Below are 22500 nucleotides of genomic sequence, written 5' to 3'. Positions count from 1 at the left end.
TCATGCCAGCATGAAAATCTAAGGCAGATTGGTAGATAGATAGATAGACAGAAAGGTGCACTTTGGCCTTTTCGTAGTAAGATCAGTAGCTTACAAAGAAGCAGGGTCCTTATTCCCTGCTGAAAATTCTTAGATTGCATCATGGTCTATTCAGTTTCCTTTAAATTTTTTCTTATGCACCTTCTGTGGGTTCCCATAGCTTTAATCTGCAACAGCCTACTTGCTTTGGTATCACCAGCGTCTTGAACTTTGTTGTTTGTATCGTCATTATAATGAACAGGAAAGAAGGCCTTTAAATATATTCCAGGTTAGGGATATTTACATTTATTGATTTTTCAGGTGTATCCATGAGTTCCACAAAATCAATGATGCTTGCCAAATCTAAATATCTCACGTCAGTTATACAAAACGACCAATGGAGGACAGCATCTCTGCTTTCTGTTCTCCAGCAGGGGAGAGAGAGAGAGAGAGAGAGAGAGAGAGAGAGAGAGAGAGAGAGAGAGAGAGAGAGAGAGAGAGAGAGAATAGCAAAGTTATTCAGCTGTAGGCTCTCTTTGCAGTTCAAATAAACCGGTTACTGACATATGCGTCATTGATCATATGTTATAATTAAGGGCATGCAACACTTTCCCGCGGGGTGAGTACTTGAAGAAACAAACAATAGCCTTGAGCCAAGAGTACCACTGCACACACCAACTCTTCCCATCCACAAAGCCTCTCTAATCACAAGACTGGGGGTTGTGCTTTACCAAGGCGGACGACATTAGTGTTGCAAATGAACCCAAACGGTCTTTTTCGTTATCATTATTGCCATTGTTAGTGTGCACTCTTCCTTATATGAGAAAAGGTCATTTAACACATCAGAAAATTTCCACAGGGCGAGGTTCTCACTTGCGCAGGTGAAAAGATGGAAGAAAATAAGAAATTATGACATATATTGCAGCTTATAACAATTTATCATCACTGGATTTAAGTTTTGATATGAAATGTTTAAATGGAGAGAATGGGGAAGTTTGCTTGGTGAAAGAAGGCGTGTGACTTGTATCAGGGACAAAAAGGGTCACTCTGCCAAACTTAGGACTGAAAGATCCTTCCGAATTCACCTAAGGATAGTCGGTGCTACTGTAGTGTGATATCTATCATCCATCTTCTACATTTGGCCCCTCAGGGGCTAGTACTAAACACGGCGAAACAGTGTGGGTAAGTAACTTACTGTTTCGCCGTGTTTAGTACTAGCCCCCGGGGGGATCAAATAGTTTTGTATATAGTTTGAGGAAGTAATTGCTATAGGCCTTAATTGAGTTGTTTGGTAGAGAGCAACCTAATTTTTGGTAGATCACGAATAGCCCGGTAGATATCATACTTTATTCTTCCTTTTGATTTAGTCTCACGCATGGGAAAGGAAACACGGATAAAAAATGGAACAGCAATAGCGTTTGGATGTTTAAGAGCTCATTTACCTCCAATAATGAGCGCAATGTGCTCAGACAAGGAAAAATGGTAATGAAAAGCTGCTGATGAGTCTGCTACCTAGGTTTGTAAAGTGCCTGATGCTGTGTAAGTTTTATGCACAAGGGATCATCCTTTGCAAAGTGTTTAAAGTATGAATGTGGCACTGACTGTTAACTTGAGTTTCTTGAAAGCAAACTCGCAACTAGAGGAAACGGCTTTCCAGTGATATGTTCTTACCTAATCTACAACTATAAAAGAACGACGATGTATATATACAGTATATATATATATATATATATATATATATATATATATATATATATATATATATATTGTGTGTGTGTGTGTATGTATGTGTACTTATCCTTCCAATTAGTGAAGGTGAGCAACATCAATCTAGCCAATACTCAGATGGGAGACCCGCAGGAAATGCAAGACTTCGAAAGCACGTAAACACGCACAGAGCCCTTTGAACATCTAGGGGTTAGCAAACTTATCCCAGTATGTGATTTCCTAGAAACGGAAGAATCACTTTCTAGAGGCACTCTCTCTCTCTCTCTCTCTCAAGAAATCTTCACAAGAGGGGACTTGGAGACGACTGACCATTAGATGGAAGACAGAGATAGGCCTACGAAAATGACAAATGGATCAATGAACACCGTGGACTCGCGATCGATATTTATATGAATAAAAAAAAATCAGTCGAATAAATGTAACACGCATCCCGGGTAGAAACAGTGCCTGATATGGCATGGCACGCTCAGATAAAAAGTCACACGATGCGGATAGACTCTTAAAAATTCTCGCTTTTGTTACCGGTCGCTGGCTATAGAACGAACTTTAGCCACGGATTAGAGGAATCGCGCTTCGAACATTTAATTTTATTTCACGAAATCAGACATATGGGGGCCTTTCGCTTCTCATTTATTTGGATAGGATCTAACCTGGCGCGATGGCCATTTGTCCAGTACACCTCTCCGGTCCCGACATCCATACCTCACCGAGACAGCAAATCCCCTTCCCGCCCCCCTCTCCCGCCACAAACACCCCATCGAACAAAATATCCCCCTCCCGACCCCTTCCAATGCTATTTTTACCATGGTAACGCCATTTATAGTCCTTTGTTGAAGGTTAGTACAGAACAGTGTCCCGGACTTCCCTAATGTGTTGTGGCATTGAATAAATCTTTTGTTTGTTAACGATAGGTGCAAATATAAGAGAAATATAAGTAATTCTTAGAAGGAACTATTATCATGAGCGCCTTCCTCCCTAGCATGTGTTTTTCTTCCCTTCGATATCATTTCAGCTTTCGATTTTTTTTATTTTTTTTTTTTTTTTTTGCAAATCAGGGTAATTTTTGAGATTTGACGCCAGAAGTATAGGCTAGCGTTAGAGTCGCCTCAGGTTCTTTTATAAATATTAAATTCTCTTTCTACTTCTTGATTTCTTTACGCTTATTACTGCAAGCCTTCAGTCTAGAAGATATATTTAATGATGATGCCCTTTTCTTCCGTGGTAGGATTAGAACCTGAGAGATGTTATTATTTTATTTGAATATTATCTGAATACTAGTACTTGGAGTCACCACCAGGGTGGCGCTGCTTGCTACCGCAGAACCATGAGTTCAACCTTCTGGACAATGGACATCTTCAAAGTTCAAACACGCGGGAACCACGGAAGTTTAAAGTGGACTTAGTGCATCCTGTGATTTTTTTCGTTCACTATCCTCGTAATGGTATCTTTTGCAGCTCCTCATTGCAGAAATGGACTAAGGAATCCGTCAAGATGAAAGGGAGTATCATTTCACAGGTAAGTAAAGCAAATAGTGGATTTTATTTACTCTTAATTTTGCGCTGGGCAGATTAATGTCATGCTACCAGTGGGTGTGTTTTCTCTATTAACGTCTGTTACTTTTAGCATATGACTGTGGCGCATAAGTGCAGCGGCGATTTCAGTTTTGAAATCAGAGCATCATTAATTTTATATATGCCGCGTAATATTAAGTAAAAAATGGTCTTGCTTATTAAAAAAGGCTAGGCCTATAGGTTACCGGTTGTATCAACAAGTCTCGTCTTTCCAACTTGTCACTGGGATGTGTTTTGCGAGTCATAAAGAGTTCTTTGTAGTAGGTAGGCCTGTAGGATACTGTCTATATCATCAGTTTTTCAATTGTAACCACGTAAAAGCAGTGTTAGCTTTGTTTAGCAAAATGCACTTTTTCAAACACGGGTTCTCAACGATATTCCCAAACGCCACAGTTGGTGGGATTACCGCTGGACGACCTTAACAAACGTTGAAAACAGCTTCCGTTGTTCGATTCGAAGTAAAAATAGTTGTATTTCTTATATGCACAACAAAACCTTGTTTAATTTTTGTTTTCGACAGAGTTTATACCTCATAGATTGGTATTAGCAAGAAAATGAAGTTTGGTAGCCTAAGCTAGACCAGTACCCTCAATGCACATTTGTTAGGATACAATACATTATTCAAAACGTTGTCTACAGTAAGTTCAGCTCGATAGCAAATATATAACAATGAATTCTCTATGGGAAAAGTTGTCGAATAATCGTGACAAGGAAGGAAATGGTTTTAAGAATGGCAACAACAAGGAAAAGAATCTAGACCCAGTAAACTCTAGGCTTATACTTACTGATTGGACATTTTTTTTTTGTTGTGTCCTTTTAAGAATAGTTGTATCCAAAATAAGTCTAAAGTACATTCTTAGGGTAGTCCTTATTTAACAATTCTCTATACGAATCGTTCCAAAGCCGTAGGATAGAAAGAATTGACTTCGCTAGCCTATCCTGTCGGTTTGTTTACGAGACATTGAGCATGTCGGGAAAAAAAATCAGATTTGGCTACACTTGTTTTCAAAACTTTTGCTAATATATAGTGTAGTAATGATTAATTTACTTGTAATGAAACAACATATTCTTATAGAAATTCAACGAATAAAAGCAATTTGCTGCCTTAGTGATCTGACACTATGGTACGTACAGTACTATGAGTTGGATCGGGTGTTTCAATGAGGTCTCTCGCTCAAGCAGTGAGATCGCCACTCTATGCTATTGACTCTGATTAAAACCTCCGTAGGGGAGAGTAAAACCCTTCCGTAGGGGAGTAATGCTGTCAGTGCACTTCATTTGGTGCACTGTAGGCATTACTTAAGGTTCTTTGCAGCGTGCCTTCCGTCCCTAGCTGCAACCTTTTTCATTCCTTTTCCTGGTAGCTCTGTTCATATTCTCTTTTCTTCCACCTAACTTTCCGCCCTCTACTAACAATCGATTCATAGTACAACTGCGAGGTTTTCTTCCTGTTACACCTTTCAAACCTATTTACTGTCAGTTGCTCTTTTAGCTCTGAATGACATCATAGGTCCCAGCGATTGGCCTTTGGCCAAAATTCTATATACCGTTTCTTGATTAAAACCCACGCTGACTATATGTATATATATATATATATATATATATATATATATATATATATATATATATATATATATATAATATATGAAATTTTACCACATCACCGTGACTTTTTATATACGAACATTAAGCCACAAGTGTCGTTTAACATCCACTTCGCGCTACTTCGAAAATATCACCGGACGGGAATTATAAGTGATAAATGATTTGGTACCATTTATTTACTTATAGTTCCCCTTCGGTGATATTCCCGAAGTAGCGCGAACTGGATATTAAACGACCTTTGCATATACAGTATATATATATATATATATATATATATATATATATATATATATATATATATATATATATATGTATATATATATATATATATATATATATATATATATATATATATATATATATATATATATATATATATGTACGTATGCATTTAGGGAAGTAATATAAAAACAAATGCGTTAACGTCTATTGTATAAATAAAACCGTATAGCATATATCCATGTGACCGCGGTAAATCTATTTCCTTTATATCATTAGGCTCGGTCTGATGAATATAATTGTTTTATATTGGCCTGACTGGGTTACTATTTATTTAGCTAATGGATTTTGAAATAAACTCTGAAATATTTTTCCTACCATTTAATATACTGTTAATGGCAGTTTTAACAATTAAGTTTTGTATCATTCAGAAATACTAGCTGTTCATTTCAAAAGCTTTTATTATCTCTGTGAAATACGATGGTGGAAGAGTTGATATTTTAATATTTCAGTTTTTGGCCTAACCTATTAACTTTATACATGAAAACATGCAAAAACCGTTCTTGACGTCACCTACACAGATATAAATGTCAGCTTCTTTTACAGTTGATTATAAGAGGTGAAAATGGCAAAATGGGATGTGAAAATTCAACAGAAACAAATTATACGTATTAGTATATCTCTATACAAATGACACAAATGTATATTTCGAACCTTTATGTCCAAATCTTTCACGTTTGGGTAAAGACGCTTACATCTTGAACAGTTTATTTTTAGTGCGAATACAGATACGTAAGTCTTATTTTTTTCTTGCGCATTATTCAGAGGATACCCAATAAAACTCATGCAAGTCATATAAAATTTTCAGTTGGAAATTTCATAGTTATACATTGATTTGAATTAAAAAAATTTTTAAATGGAGAAATTGTCTTTTCATTTTTCTAATTATACACTTTTGCACATTTTGATATTAATGTTATTATTTTTCTTCTGTTTTTGGGAATGTAGGATTTTAATTTCCCCAAAGTCCTTTTTCGTTTCATATTTTTGCCTGGGATTAAAATCCACTTTTTGGTGAGATATTGCAGTGTTAATTTGTTTCATAATTCTGTTCGTTGATTTCAATTTTGTGTTTCATTGTTCGTCATTTTTACTTTTAAATTAAATTTAAAGCTTGTTTATGTTTACTCATTATATTTAAAACATGTTTTAGTATTATATTTCGTTTTAATTTTAGTAATGATGTAGGTTTTTTTATTTCCTGTATTTAGCCCCGATGCTGCAAACCGAAATACTGAAATGTAGGCGAAACAGATCAGTTTGTGACTTGGTATGGTGAAGTTTCTACTAGTCATTATACACACACACATATACTGTATATATATTACATATATGTTTATATATATATATATATATATATATATATATATATATATATATATATATATATGCATATATATATTTATATACACATATATGTACATTTATATTATATATGTAAATATATATTGATGCATATATATATATATATATATATATATATATATATATATATATATCTAACTATCTATCTATCTGTCTGTCTGTCTATGTATGTCTATATAAATATGTATATGTATATGATACATATATATATAACATATATATATATATATATATATAAATATATACATGTATGTGTATATACACATATAAATATTTATATATATATATATATTATATATATATATATGTTGTATGTGTATATATATATATATGTATATATATATATATATGTATATATATATATATATATATATATATATATATATATATATATATATATATATATATTACAGATTGGGTCTCGTTGGAGGGATGAAAGGGGGTTTATATTAAATTACTGCCAGAGGGGCCAAAAGAGAACACCAAACTGTAAACAAAATAAAGATGAAAGTGAAGAACTTACCTTATCTTACCAATTTGATAAAAGAATAGAAGGTTGCCATAGGAATGAGTCAATTGTTACAGTGAATTTATTTACACATGAAACAATCAAATGAGGCTGGAACTGAGGGTCCAGCAAGCAATCAAACTTAATGAAAAAGGAAATTACGGTGGTGTGAATGGCACGTCTCAAATTGGAAAGCATGATAAGGCTTGTAATAATTTCCGTAATTGGCTTTGTGTGCAACTGGGAAAATGCTATTCCTTGGTTTCAGAGATGGCAGTATTCTTGAAGGGTTTGATTCACAAAGCGGGGTTTCGACTGAGCAGAGCGTGGTTGAACTCCTGGAAAAAAATCCAGGGTTAGCGATCTAGCACAAATAATTTCTCTCACATGAACCTATGCACTATGGAGGAATTGATCACTTGAGTTACTTGAATTCATTGGCCCTTATTTACACTATGGAGGGAATATTTGAGTACTGATCACTGAATTGAATTAGATTGGTTTCAAAGCAAGTCATGTGGCGATTCATGGGCTGCTTGGTTCGTAGGTGGGCTTAACAAAGGGGCTGCATTTTAGGAGAATGAAAATTGAGATTTGGAGAAATGAAAAAAGAATATCACGGAGAGAAAAGAGCTGGCTCATTGACTAATTGCGGTCGACGTGCCTGGGGCCTGTAGATGCTTTGCGCTTAACATGTAAGGGCTTGGCCGATCAACGTGATTAGTTGTTGCCAGTGGATGATGAAAAAATGCCTGTGTATACAGGTTGCTGGTTGTGAGCGGAGTGTATTGGGCGTGAGAAAACCAGGGCGCTCCTTCCAGATTGTTTTGCTTCAGAGAGTAGGCCTCGGTCGATGCGCAAAAGTCATACAGCCAGCAAAAGAGTGGAGAAAATTGGGTCTTATGATTAAGTACTTAGAGGTTAAGTTCCTCTCTACCTCACAGCCTGCATTCGCCTATAACACTAACGAGGGGCATCAGCTACTAGACACGTGATGTGGGGGGTCAAAAGGGGTTGCTATTGTACTCACTTCTGTTCAGGTGCGGAGAAGCGTTCGTTCTTAGTTCAAAACCATTGCTACCCTACTTTTCCCACCATGTTGGCTGGCCTAGCATTCAAATGAGAAGTGCTTTTAATTAGAAATTCAAATTATTTTGGCTGACTAAGAGGGAGCAATGGAAATACGTGAAAGGTCCCTTCTTTGAAAAGGCATTCACACCCTTTCGGGTGTGAAGGCCTTGGCTGAATACCTATTCGTCCTGACTAGTCAGCTAGTGTCCTTACATGAGTTGTGCTTTGGCACTGCAGTAGTTAAGTGGACCTACCTAACTGCTAAGAGGGGTATATACTCAGGTTGGCTAACTTATGTACTACAACAGGCCTAACGTATCTAAGGGTATAGACACTTCTGCTAACTGTCTCTAATGACAGGAGAACTCTACTCCTAGGCAAATGCACATAGTAAATATTTAACCTAACCTACTATCCTAAGACTCTGGCACTGAACGAGTTGGCACTGACTAATGGCACACAATGAAGCATGAGTTATGCAACACTTTATGATTAATACACGCAACAAAATTAAACATGAGTGACCTGAAGGGTAAATCACAGTATACAATTAAGGAAGGTATCAGTTTGTGTCTGGAATGGTTTTCAAGGTTAGTTGGAAAAGGGTTAGTATGTTACAAATGCCTAAGGTGTTAGGAGTTAATTTTACTCGGGTAGAGATCCACGCAGGCTACCTCCTCTGGGCAGGTGCCAGGATCACTCTGAGATGGAAGCGGCACTGTGCCAACTGGGCACGAGTGCCAAGGAGAGCTTGTGGCTCTGATTTGTTAATTGGATCTCTTCCGCCCCTTCTTCTTCTTCCTCGAGGGCCTCCCAGGTCTGGCTACTCCATTCCTAGGAGGTGATGAGGGTACCAACTCTGGAGAAGGGCCAGGAGCGCCGTCAGGAGCAGGATCAGGGGTAGCCTCAGTAGCTATGGGCGGGTCTCCTACTTCGGCTGCTGCGACAACCGTCGTGGGAGTAGAGCCAGTGTCTGCGTCCTGGCCAGACAGTTTCTGGTCGACCAGAAAAGAGGTAATGTACAGGCAAGTGGAAAAGAGTGGGAGGAAGAAATGTCAGGGGTAAGAGGCTCACAATGGGCGATGACTACATTGAAGAGGTTAGGTAGATCTCCTGTAGGAGGATCCGTGTCAGGTTCTGGATCCGGCACTGGCACAAACTCGGGGCCAGGCATGGGGATTAAGGTCGACATAGAGATTCTGGCCGAGATAGGCAGAGCTTGGCACTGACCAGTGCTCGCAAGTGGCACTGGCAGCGAATTGGGTTCAGAGGAGTCTGAAGAGGGACCCGGGGGTGCAAAACCCCTCGGTGTACCTGGAGTGATAGGCGACAGAGATTCCTGTCTTGGATTGAGGGCCGAGCCTCTTGGGTTGGTTGTGGAAAGGGTGGCTGCTGTGGCTAGCTTTCTGGGGCACTTTGACCATCTTTCGGAGTGCCCTCTTATGTTGCAGGTCCTGCAGCAGTATTTGGTAATGTCCCTTCGTGGTGAGGGAGGAGTTTTTTGGTGGTCGTCCGGTTGTGAGCTTCGTGGACTAGGCCTGGAATGGTTTAGATGCTTGTGGGTCTGGTTCACTCTTGGGCAAACTGGAGGTTGGGCTGAGGGTGGCACAGCTGTCACAGAGGCTGTGTCCAGCTCAGGAAGTTTTGGCATGGCCTCACTGGTGGAGGCAGTCAGGCAACAGAGTGGCGAGGGTGTGGGACATCCCCAGGGGATGTCTCATCCTAGCAGGAATTCCACTCTGTGCCGAATACTTTTCACCACTCCAAGGCGGTGAATTTCTGTGCTCCAAGGGGTGATCACCTGGAGTTTGACTGTGGGAATGGTCAAGGATTGTTCATCTACCCAGGCTACCGTCCACCTGGTTTGCTCGTCTACGGTGGCACTGGCTGGCACTTTGGCCCGATCAATCAGGCTTAAATCTGAGCCAGTGTCGGCAGTGGTTGGTAGCTGCTCTGGTGGGCTACAGCCATCCAGAGGGGCCACGGAGATGGACTGAGTCCAGACCCGCTCAGGATGAGACCTTTCGGGTGGCACAGCCAAGGAGGCTGTGGCACTGATCAGGTTGACATACCTGGGAGAGACCATATGCTTTGGCAGCCAGGATACCTGGCAGAAGAGTGCCCTGGAGTCCCACAGTCTCAGCAGGGTCCCCTGGGATAGGAGGATCTCCCAGCAGTGACGGTCTGCTGGGAAGGTGGTGCGGAGTTAGGAGAGGAGGAGTGGTGGTTATTGGTAGGCTGCCGTTGGTTGTTGTTTGCTTTGTAGCGGCACTCGGCTTCGGCATGACTGTACTTCTTGCAGATGGTGCAAGTAGGTTTGCTAGGTGGTCCGTTCATTGGGCAAGTTGAGCTTGAGCGGTATCCAGGTGGCACTACATGGGGTTGAAAGGTGCTGTGGAAGATATTGAACGTTTCCCAGGTACTGGCCAAGCGGCAGGCTTCCCTGAGAGTGGGTGGCTGCTTATCACTGAGATACACAGCCAGAGGCCTAGGCACACACTGGAAAAGATCTTCCAGCATGGTCCTATTGAATAAGTCCTCAAAAGTTGTGCATTTCAGGGAATTGACCCAGCGGGTCCCAGCCTGAGTCTTGTGACAGGCCCATTCTGCCCAGGACCAGCCAGCTTCCTTGGCCAGACCTCAGAACCGTTGTCTCCACTTCTCGAGTTATTTCATATGCCTCGGCTATTACCTCACGGGCTGCAGCCATGTCTCCCCGTTGGTTCTGTTCCAGTGAACGGAGGGCTGCCTTTGCTTTACCTTCCAGGTGTTTGGTCAGCACTAAGGCCCTCTTGGCCTCAGTGGTGTTGAAATTGTCGAAGGGCGCCTCGACCTCTTCCAGCCATGCTTCCGGCTCTGCTTCAGTCCACTTGGGGTAGCATTCGAGGCAGCAGGTGTGGGGCTAGAGGCTTGTTGGGATGCTATGGCTTCTGTGCTCTCTCTCCTTGCTCTTTCCAATTCGAGCTCCTTTTGCTTGAGGGCTAACTTGTTTGCTCGAGCTCCCTGTCTTTGAGGGCTAATTCGTGCTGTCTTCTCCTCTCTTCTCTTTCCTCGTCTCGCTTTCTCTGTTCTTCTTCATGCTGCCTTCCTTTGGCTAGCTGTTCTTTGATCCACTTGGTGAGTGCGAGTCCCGTGAGACCAGCCTCCTTCCCTAGATCCAAGAAGGCTTTGTACTCTTTGGTTGCCATGTTGCTGGTGGGGAAGGGCGGCTAATTGGGTTGACTGGGCATTCTTAGAGGAAAGGTTTGTGACGATTGTGGGAAGTGTCCCGTATTCTGGCGGCACTTCGGTGATAGTGGCACCCTTTTAATAAGGTGGCACTGTGGTTGGGTGTGCCGTTCGAAGGTCACACTGATGGGGTGATCCTGAAGGATGTCTGATCCTTATGGGTGGAAACACTTAGGAAATGGGAGTGATCCATCCTGAAGGCGCTACGGTCCTTGTGGGAGGATGCACTGTTGGTGGCACTCTTGTATCTCAGGTACAGGTGCAGTGGCTTATGAGTGATTACTTGGATTTGGTGGCACTGTGGCGCAGGTGCGCTCCGTGGAGCAATACAAAATGTCAGTGCACGAAACAGCACTGAAGGAAATGGCATTCTGCCTGAGGCAGAAGGTAATCAAGGAGTAAGAGGGAAAGGAGAGACTCCGGCAGAAAGTAAGTGAGAAAGGAAAGGGAAAGAAGAAAGATAAGTGCTTCAGTAATTGGCTTGGTTGGCAGTGCCTCAAATTAGTAGCACTGTGGGAAGGGGAAACTGGGGCGTGGCACTCGTGGGTGGCTAGTTCTAGGAACTAGAGATTGCTTCCTAACATGGGGAAAGGAAGCCTTCTCCCTGACATGAGGAGAGGGAGAATATGGGGGTTGCACTCAATATGCGATTTGGTGCTTGCAGCATACAGCAAGTCTTGAATGAGGTACCCACTTGTGCACAGCAGTTGATAAACGTATAAGTAATTAGTTGTCCGTGATCTTGGTGGCGTACGAGAATTTGTATGGGCTGAAGCACGAAATGGAAAAAGCAGGTATGCGATATTATTTGCGGGTAAGAGCACTTATGAAGTTTCGTGCACTCGGTATAGTAAAGTGACAATGGAGCTGGATCTTCAAAGTTCGAAGATTAGTTAAACGAATGAAAATTCTTTGTAATTGGCTGTTATGATTCTTGGGTTGTTTTTCCAACTCGTGGATAAATTTGTGTAATTCCCCTTGTTAAGCTAAAAGGAAGGAAAACAAAACATCAAAAGAAAATCTCTCTCTCTCTCTCTCTCTCTCTCTCTCTCTCTCTCTCTCTCTCTCTCTCTCTCTCTCTCTCTCTCTCTCAAAGAGCTTAGTGTAATGGAATGTACTTGTTATGAATTAAGTTACTCTACCTTTGTTTTAAAATAAATTACAATTGCAAAATTATGCTAAGTGATTTTCGAAAATGGAATCTCGGTATTTACGTGATTTCACTGATTCACTCTCACCATGATAAGTGATAGTAAGTGAGATTTCAGATTATTTCAAAGATATTCAAGTCTTCGTAAAGGTTTTCGTTAAGGTTGAAAAGTGATAAAACTTTGTTCAGCATGAACGAAAGCTGTTGGATCGAGTCACGTGTGTGAGAACAGCTGAGCGGGTTGACTCACTTTGTCGGCCGACTTGTCGCTGTGTCACGCCAACAGAGAATGGGAAGTGTAGGAGAGAAAACAAAAAAATAAGTCTACTCCTTCGCTAAATATGGGTTTCGAATGAAAAAGTGAATGGTTTAACATTAAACATCAGCAATGTCTTTACTTTACTGAATATATGCTGGGAGGGTTGTTAAATAACTATGCTTGGAATGTTTTCATTGTTATGATACTGGTAACGATTTGCGCATGCGCCAACTTGAACAGAACTTCTGGATGGCAGAGACCGCCACACATTATTTTACTATTCGTGAATTCGAGATTTATATCACAGACAGAGAAACTGTACACTTTCTCGGCTGTAACTGTTCTTGAATAAACTCCTAGCTAACTCGTTCTCGCTAACACATGCAGTAATTCCATAGTAAACACTCCCTAACTCCTATGCTCATTCATCTGGCAACACACACAACTGTTCCCTACACTCGAAAGTTTGCAGTGGTGAAAGCTTCATGGGCTGCTGCTCTGCCTCGCTAACCTAAGAACCTATATGCTTTCTCCTGTTTTATAAGTTCTTCATTAGAGGCGTGGGTAGAGCTCTCGGCTAGCACGCTGTTGGCCCAGCGTTCGACTCTCCGACCGGCCAATGAAGAATTAGAGGAATTTCTTTCTGGTGATAGAAATTCATTTCTAGTCATAATGTGGTTTGGATTCCACAATAAGCTGTAGGTCCCGTTGCTAGGTAACCAGGTGGTTCTTAGCCACGTAAAATAAATCTAATCCTTTGGGCCAGCCCTAGGAGAGCTGTTAATCAGCTCAGTGGTCTGGTTAAACTAAGATATACTTAATTTTCTCCTGTTTTATGAAGAAATGTTAACAAAAGACTTGTTGCATTTTTCTTTAAAGAAAAATTAATATAACTTTCCTAGTTATCCCTATGAATCCTTAATGCTCCAGTTGCCTTCATGCCTTTGTGAATAATGGAATTATTTAATTTAAATAAATTATTTATTCCTGGTTCGTCTCGTTCCTAGTCCGTAGCGAATAGTGAAGTTAATTTTGGTAATCCGACTAGATCCTGGCAAGGTCACCATTTTTACAGATTGGGTCTCGTTGGAGGGATGAAAGGGGGTTTATATTAAATTACTGCCAGAGGGGCCAAAAGAGAACACCAAGCTGTAAACAAAATAAAGGTGAAAGTGAAGAACTTACCTTATCTTACCAATTTGATAAAAGAATAGAAGGTTGCCATAGGAATGAGTCAATTGTTACAGGGTCCAGCAGGCAATCAAACTTAATGAAAATGAAAATTACGGTGATGTGAATGGCACATCTCAAATTGGAAAGCATGATAAGGCTTGTAATAATTTCCGTAATTGGCTTTGTGTGCAACTGGGAAAATGCTATTCCTTGGTTTCAGAGATGGCAGTATTCTTGAAGGATTTGATTCACAAGGCGGGGGTTCGATTGAGCAGAGCGTGGTTGAACTCCTGGAAAAAAATCCAGGGTTAGCGATCTAGCACAAATAATTTCTCTCACATGAACCTATGCACTATGGAGGAATTGATCACTTGAGTCACTCGAATTCATTGGCCCTTAATTTACACTATAGAGGGAATATTTGAGTACTGATCACTGAATTGAATTAGATTGGTTTCAATGCAAGTCATGTGGCGATTCATGGGCTGCTTGTTGCATAGGTGGGCTTAACAAAGGGGCTGCATTTTAGGAGAATGAAAATTGAGATTTGGAGAAATGAAAAAAGAATTTCACGGAGAGAAAAGAGCTGGCTCATTGACTAATTGCGGTCGACATACCTGGGGCCTGTAGATGCTTTGCGCTTAACATGTAAGGGCTTGGCCGATCAACGTGATTAGTTGTCGCTAGTGGAAGACGGAAAAAAATGCCTGTGTATACAGGTTGATGGTTGTGCGCGGAGTGCGTGGGTGTGAGAAAACCAGGGCGCTCCTTACAGATTGTTTTCCTTCAGAGTGCAGGCCTCGGTCGATGTGCAAAAGTCATACAGCCAGCAAAAGAGTGGATAAAATTGGGTCTTATGATTAAGTACTTAGAGGTTAAGTTCCTATCTACCTCACAGCCTGCATTCGCCTTTAACACTAACGAGGGGCATCAGCTACTAGACACGTGATGTGGGGGGTCAAAAGGGGTTGCTATTGTACTCACTTCTGTTCAGGTGCGGAGAAGGATGCGTTCTTAGTTCAAAACCATTGCTACCCTACTTTTCCCACCATGTTGGCTGGCCTAGCATTCAAATGAGAAGTGCTTTTAATTAGAAACACACGTATATATATTGGAGTTAATTGGAGGGATATCAAATAACAATTAGAGAAGTAACTTGGGTGCAGCAGGTTGATGAGTATGTTAGGTTCTCATGCTGGAAGTGGCTAGGCCATGTGTATAGAAGACAGGGAATAGTACGAGATACACTGGGGTGGTTTGCCCTTGGCAGAAGAGGTAGAGGTAGGCCAAAGGAGACTTGGTTGAAGACAGTGAGGCGGGAAGCAGGAGACAAGTGTTGGGGAGATCTTGAGGAGTTAGCCCAGGACAGAATGTGGTAGCGTGAGTTCATTGAGGCCCTTTGCATCCCCGTGGGTGCCACAGGAAATGATTGATTGATTGATTGCCATATATATTATATAATATATACTGTATATATGTATAAATATAATATATATATATATATATATATATATATATATATATATATATATATATATATATATATATATATATATATATATATATATATAAATATAAATATAAATATATATATATATATATATAAATATAAATATATATATATATATATATATAAATATAAATATATATATATATATATATATATATATATATATATATAAATATAAATATAAATATAAATATAAATATAAATATAAATATAAATATAAATATAAATATAAATATAAATATAAATATAAATATATATATATATATATATATATATATATATATATATATATATATATATATATATATATATATATATGTATGTATGTATACACATATGTAATTTTTAATAACTCTTGCTGCTTCCATAATTCACTCTCGTAAATCCACAGTTTTCTCATACAAGGGTTCTCGTTTGATCATACCTAACCACACTTTTCAATGTTATCCCCTCAGGGATTGTATAGAAAAACAATCATAGAATATATGTCTACGGAGACCTCTGATACAGGGAAGGAAAACACGTCAACAAAAGGGAAGTCGCAAGTGTAATTTCCCTTAACAATGAAGATCCTTAGGAAGACTCCGTTATGATCATTGCATTGTGAGAGCGAATTTTGTAATCCACACTCCGAATCCGGTTACGATTATACGCACGGGAACAAGAGCAGGTTCGAACCTAACACATGTCGTCGCTCCCATTAACACGGAACCGAATATATCCGAGGATGAAAAACGCAAGGGCTGAGATACATTAACGAATAAAAAACAGAAGCGCTTTAGTAAATCTGCACAAACGACTGGGATGATATCGGTGGGTGTGAGTATATCTGCACTCGTTACATTGGAAACTGAAAACCAGCCCAGTTAAAAATATACGAAGGATATAATAGCATCGAAGATACACACATACACCCATACATACATACATACATGCATGCATACATGCATATATTTATATTTATGTATATACATATATATAACATAAGATATATATAAAATATATATATATATATATATATTTATATATTATATATATATATATATATATATATATATATATATATATATATATATATATATATATATATCAGTATATATATATATACAAACAAAGTAAAAGGACTAGATGGCGATATCAACTCGTGTTTATACAGTTAGGAAAACAATGGCGTGTGCTTAAAAGTTCATGTGAGTGAGATTTAGTAAAAGAGATCTAAAGCCCTTTCAGATGGGTGTTGTCTGACGCTCTATTGTCTCGTCAGCGTCCAAAGGATTTGCCAATCCCCCCTTGTCTTCTCTCATTACATCTGAACGCTGGGAAAAGGTTAGGAGGGTCTCGAGTATTATTTCTGGCCTTTTAATGCTGACTGATATATTCTGGATTCTCTATACGTTATAGTCCATCGTAATAGTTTTCAGCGCACTGATAAGCATCAACTAGTAAATCCTCAGTATCCTGGATTACAGGGCTGAATATTTAAAAAAAAAACAACCTTTGCTAACCCAGGGTATATCCTTAATCAATCCCCATTACCTTCTGCTTCTTTACCTCCTTTCTCTGGTGTTCCCATAATTCCTTTGCAACCCCCATCCTTTCTTAGACCTTAAGAAACTTTCAAGCCTACCAGCGAAGAACCCAGAAAAATTATCTGTGCCCATCAGCGAACGAGATATCTGCCTTGGTCGTTTTTGAAACCAAAAAGGAAGCGAGACTGACCTCCAAAAATGCGATGCAAATGAGGAATTTGTCGCCAACGGAGTGCCACACCCCTCCTAAACTACTTAACCTTTTGACATTTTCCCTCTCGCCGAATTTATCCCCGTGAAGAACAATGAGGCAGCCGTTATTCATTATGAATGACGTTTTCCCTTACGGAAGATTCTCATTTTCATGTTTGGCGTAATACTATCTAACGATCAAATGTTTTGACTATTGCTCGGTCTTCCGTCTAAGGCTTAGACTTTGTCGCCACAATAAGGTATATACACAAACAATTGAGGGGCAGACACAGAGCTAGTTAATGCACTGACAGCTTACAGCTCTTATCGAGGGACATACACAAGAACATGCTTCATTTGAAGCACGGCGACAGCATCACTTTTCTCCTTCAGATCTTTCCTTTTCCTCCGTCGATTCCTCACCGCAGACAGATCGATGCAGTTTACAATCTTCAGTCTCGATCATGGGAAATACAACGAGACATCGCCGTAGATTTTCACTTTTTTCGAATGTCTTGCGATAATTTTCTATTTTCTTTAATGGCTAGCCGCAACTCTCTAGTACTCTGCTATATTCGCCCCCGCCCCCCGCCTTCTTAACGATGGGTACCTTAGGGTTTAAAAGGTTTTAGCCTTGTGGATCTTTTCATTTTATCCATGACCATCGGTATCTCTCGCACCATTATCACCACATACGGGTTGCTCTAAAAGCAAGAGCCCGCACCGGCGAAAGGCCGGCTTAATCTCAAACAGAAAACAGTATATATATATATATATATATATATATATATATATATATATATATATATATATATATATATATATATATATATATATATATATATATATATATATATATATATATATATATATATTTATTTATTTATTTATTTATCTATATGTGCGTGCGTGTTTTAGCACATATATGTGAATATGAGTATATTTGCTCGTAATACGGAACGCCTTTAAAGTCAGCGTTGAATAATAAAGCAAAAGTATAACGGGAAGAAAAAACGAAACACGGAATAGAACCAAACGAAAAATAGCTCTCAAAAAAAAAAAAAAAAAAATCCGAACCATATCGAATGACAGAGAAGAGGCAGATTCAACACATAGTATACATGCTACGAACAAATCCTAGAGGGAATATATATAACAGGTACACGAGGGCGAATGCTACACGAAGCGCACAGCAAAACAGCATCGGGTTACAGGCAGCATACAGCTAGTATATCATAAAAGGGAATGAACACAGAGAAGGGGGAAATGGCTGACAGCAGAGAAGGCTGAGCGAGTTACAGGTAGGCGTCTAATAATGATCGAGACGGGGCTGCAGACGGAGTCTCGATGTTGTTGCGTTTGGCGTAACCTGTAACAATTCAGTTATTTCGAGGATGGCGTCGGATTGAGCGTGGCGGGAATGGGAAGGCGATTAAGGGGAATTAATAGGCGTTTAAAGATTAATTATCAGGGTGTATCAGCGGATGCCGTAAAATTGTGAAACCTGTAGAAATAACTTTCTGCAGCTCTTTCCAGCCTAGTTCTGTACTATGAGTGATATGTTTATGCAATTACGCCGGTAACTTAAGTGATTGGAGAATTGTTTGAAAATAGGAATAATTTTAGAGCAATTTAGAGGTTATTCTAGAATAATCTTTAAAACAGAAATGAAATTGCGGGCTTTTATTACTGAATTCAGATATCCTGAAGGAAATGTATTTAAATTATAGAAGAAAATAGCAATTTTAAAGACAAAGTCTCCAATTACATCGCACAATTTATCACATATATCTCCCGTTACAGCGTCACAGTATAATCGAGAGAGAGAGAGAGAGGTTTACTTTTTCCTTGCAGAGGGAAAAAGGGGAATGTGGCCCCTTTTTAGACACAATACCTTGCATGGATAGAGAATCAGTGGTCCGCAAAATTAGATTCGCTTTCTGAAATGCTATATAATTAGTTTTGAGGGAAAAGTTACAGAAGGGATTGAGGATGTTTTCAGTCCTCCCTGTTGAATGAGAGGGAAGTTTTCGCTTTTATGTGGAGATAAAAAAAAAGAGTCTCGCTGATTTTATGTATGTATTCATCCATTTAATTACTTAGGAACAAAACAGATATTACAGATGTAAACACGTGCACAAACACACACACACACTTATTCTGGAAGCCATGAATCATTTCAGAGTGTGTGGTGTAAGTTTTTAATTTTTGTTTCATCGAAGATTTTATTTGCATTCATTTGCCATTTATTAACTCTGAGGCAGTATTTAATTTTGGATTCCCAAAATATCATAATATTTAAAGAATTTGCTAAATTCTCTGCCCCTCATCATAAAAATATATGAATAACAAAAACCAGCTGAACCAGATACGACATATTATCTAGGATTCACTGGCATTATCAGACGAGGATAAAACATGTTCGGAGACATTATTTTTTCTGTTATTGATTGCCAGTTCAACTTCGAAAAAGATCTTTCTCCTCCTCTTACGCCTAATGAGGTTTTTTGTGGTAGGATGTTTGGATCAGATGAAACAGTTAAGGTATTTAGCTTCCAAGTCTTCAGATATCAACTTAGTTGGACCGTTTACCTGAAGCTTAAACTTGTCTTAATAAACGTTAAGTCATTCAGCGTTATAAAAAAATAGAAAACTTACAAAAACTTGATAATCCCTGCAATGCAGTTTTAAGATATGTGCAAAACAATGTTGAAGTGAATTACCGTGATATATGTATAGTTCGCTAACAATATTGTTGGAAAAGATATATAATTATCATGCTACGATAATATTCAATTTGCATAACTGTTTCCCAGGCCTGAAACATCCTTTCTTTTTTGGGCTGTCAACGCAATTGGCTAAGATATGAACATTCGATTTTGAATTTACCCTTTTCATCTCTGTCATACAGATGATTCCCAGAAAATGTTTCAATGGCAAAACCGAACGAGAAGGTAACCAATCTTCTCCAGTTATATAGGTTAGGTCGATGAAAAACAAGATAATGAATGAGAGGGAGAATGACTTCTGTTTAACCTGTAAAAAAACAATCTATTCAAATAACATTGAAATTAGGCACACACACACACACACACGCACATACACAGAGAGAGAGAGAGAGAGAGAGAGAGAGAGAGAGAGAGAGAGAGATGTGTTCTACAAAATGATACATTCATTTCAAGTTGATGTCTCTGCTACTGCCTGGCGTCAGTAATGACTGATACAAAGTACATGGAACTATATTGTCCTATATTTTCAGCTGTTAGAATTATGTTTAGAATTAAGTGAAAAATATATAGTACACAGTTATTCGCATATTCTTGGGCAAAATGTTTTAGCTTTTAAAGAGTCTAAGTAGCCTAACTTGATGCAGAAGTATTTTACCGTGAATTACCTGGTGTCACAACCACCAGGCCGTGGGAGGGTAGCGCCGTCAGTGCACCTCACGCGTTGCAGTGTAGGCATTACATGAGTTTCTTTGCAATGTTCCCTCGGCCCGTAGCTGCAACCATTTTCATACCTTTTATTGTACCTCCGTTCATATTCTCTTTCTTCAATCTTACTTTCCACCCTCTTCTCACAAATGTTTTATTCTGCTACTGCGAGCATTTCCTCCTCTACACGTTCAAAATCTAGTCTCAATTTCCCTTTCAGCGCAGAATGACCTCATAATTCCCAGCGCTTGGTCTTTGGCCTAAATTTGATATCCCATTCCATTCCAACCACACCCACCAGGGTAAATCACCCTGAACGTCAAAAATATTGTTCATTTATATTAAAAACAAATTTACTTGGGATGCCCAGAACTTCAAAAATATTGTCCATTTACACTAGAAAAATAACTCAGCCCCCTCTCGAAGCTAGAGCGCAAAATAGTGATAATAGTAATATTTACTATTAATGCTCTCCGTACATCCTGAAACAAACTACAACCAATTCCGAACTTCATTACATGTATTCACAACGACTCTAAAATGCCATTAACATGTTAATGAGCCAATTATAACTTCAGAGACAGGTAATTGTTTCATGAATTCTTTCCGGTGGAATTTTACCTTGGCCTCTAATTAAGACCAGAAATGACTCAGCCGATGAGATCTGTTGAACGGATCAACAATTACAGGATCCTATTGATTAGACCTGGAATCGAAAGCTGGGTTTTGGGGTTGTGATGAGGAGAAGTAATATTACTCCATATTCCTTAATTACTGATATGCAAATGGCCTAGGAGGTGAATGACTCCAGACAGCATCGTTATAATTAATACAGCATCACCTTCAGATGGTCCCTCTCTACCTTGAAATTAAACTACTTGTGTAATGGTATCAGGATTTTTGAACGTTGTGTTGCAGGAAAACATTAAGAGTGCACTAATTAGGTCATGTTACCGCCAAACCAACGTTCTTTTAAGTCAGTAAACGTTTAATCTTTCATTACGATACCGAGACTTGTGTCGCAATGATGATTTTTGTCTGCAGTGACGTGAAAGTTAAATATTTGACGTGAAAGGCATATCGCATATATTTGACGACAAGATATATCAAATATATTTGACGTAAAAGACAGATACATACGTAGATATGATAGGCTCTGAGCACGGCAGGTAGCAAATATTCTTTATTTAAGCAATAAGAACATAGTTATTATAACATATAATAATATACACAAATATATATATAATATAATAGACGATTTTAGGTAACACTATATATATAAATATATATATATATATATATATATATATATATATATATATATATATTAGTTATTATAATATACACACGATTTTTAAGCAACACTGAAATACGGCGATCAGCTGTAAGTAGAAACTTTAACATAGGAAGCAGGTAAGAATTTATTCATAGACTGTGAATGAGCACGAACCTCTAGCATTAGATTAGTTTTTAGTAGCAGGCAACCACCTAAAACACAGCTAAGTAGCAAAATTTAAGAAAATAATAAAAAAAAGACTTGAAGAATCTTGCATCTGGATATAATGGAAGAGTGAAATAGAAATTCATTTTTTCAAAGGTGTACGTTCAAATGACTACCAGTATAAAATAAAAACAAATAAAAGAAATTATGTGAAATAAGACCTTATTTTAGATAGAGGCAGCTATTGCTAATTCACTTGAATAATATGGGAAGCACTAGAATAATAGAATAAAAAAGAAGCAACGCGTGAATACAAGACTTCGTCTAAGTCATTAATCTTTATTTAGCTTCTTTTAGACCACCCTGACAAAATTACAATATTTAAATCGTGTTACAAAGATTTTTCTTACAGCTTCCAGCAGTTTTCCAGCGTTATCCC

General features: G+C 38.8%; 1 long non-coding RNA gene across 1 annotated transcript in view; it reads left to right on the top strand.

Moving 5' to 3' along the window:
* The first annotated feature begins 2627 nt into the window (after window positions 1-2627).
* Window positions 2628-22500, top strand: part of LOC136829443 (uncharacterized) — a 164557-nt gene continuing 144684 nt past the window's right edge. The window contains exon 1 of the long non-coding RNA XR_010850388.1: window positions 2628-3261. This is a non-coding gene — a long non-coding RNA (uncharacterized lncRNA). The remainder of the gene's footprint in view (window positions 3262-22500) is intronic.

This window comes from Macrobrachium rosenbergii, chromosome 44, assembly GCF_040412425.1.
Source record: "Macrobrachium rosenbergii isolate ZJJX-2024 chromosome 44, ASM4041242v1, whole genome shotgun sequence".
Lineage (NCBI taxonomy): Eukaryota > Metazoa > Arthropoda > Malacostraca > Decapoda > Palaemonidae > Macrobrachium > Macrobrachium rosenbergii.
Note: the sequence above shows the minus strand (reverse complement) of the source record. Positions and strands in the feature narration are given on the sequence as shown.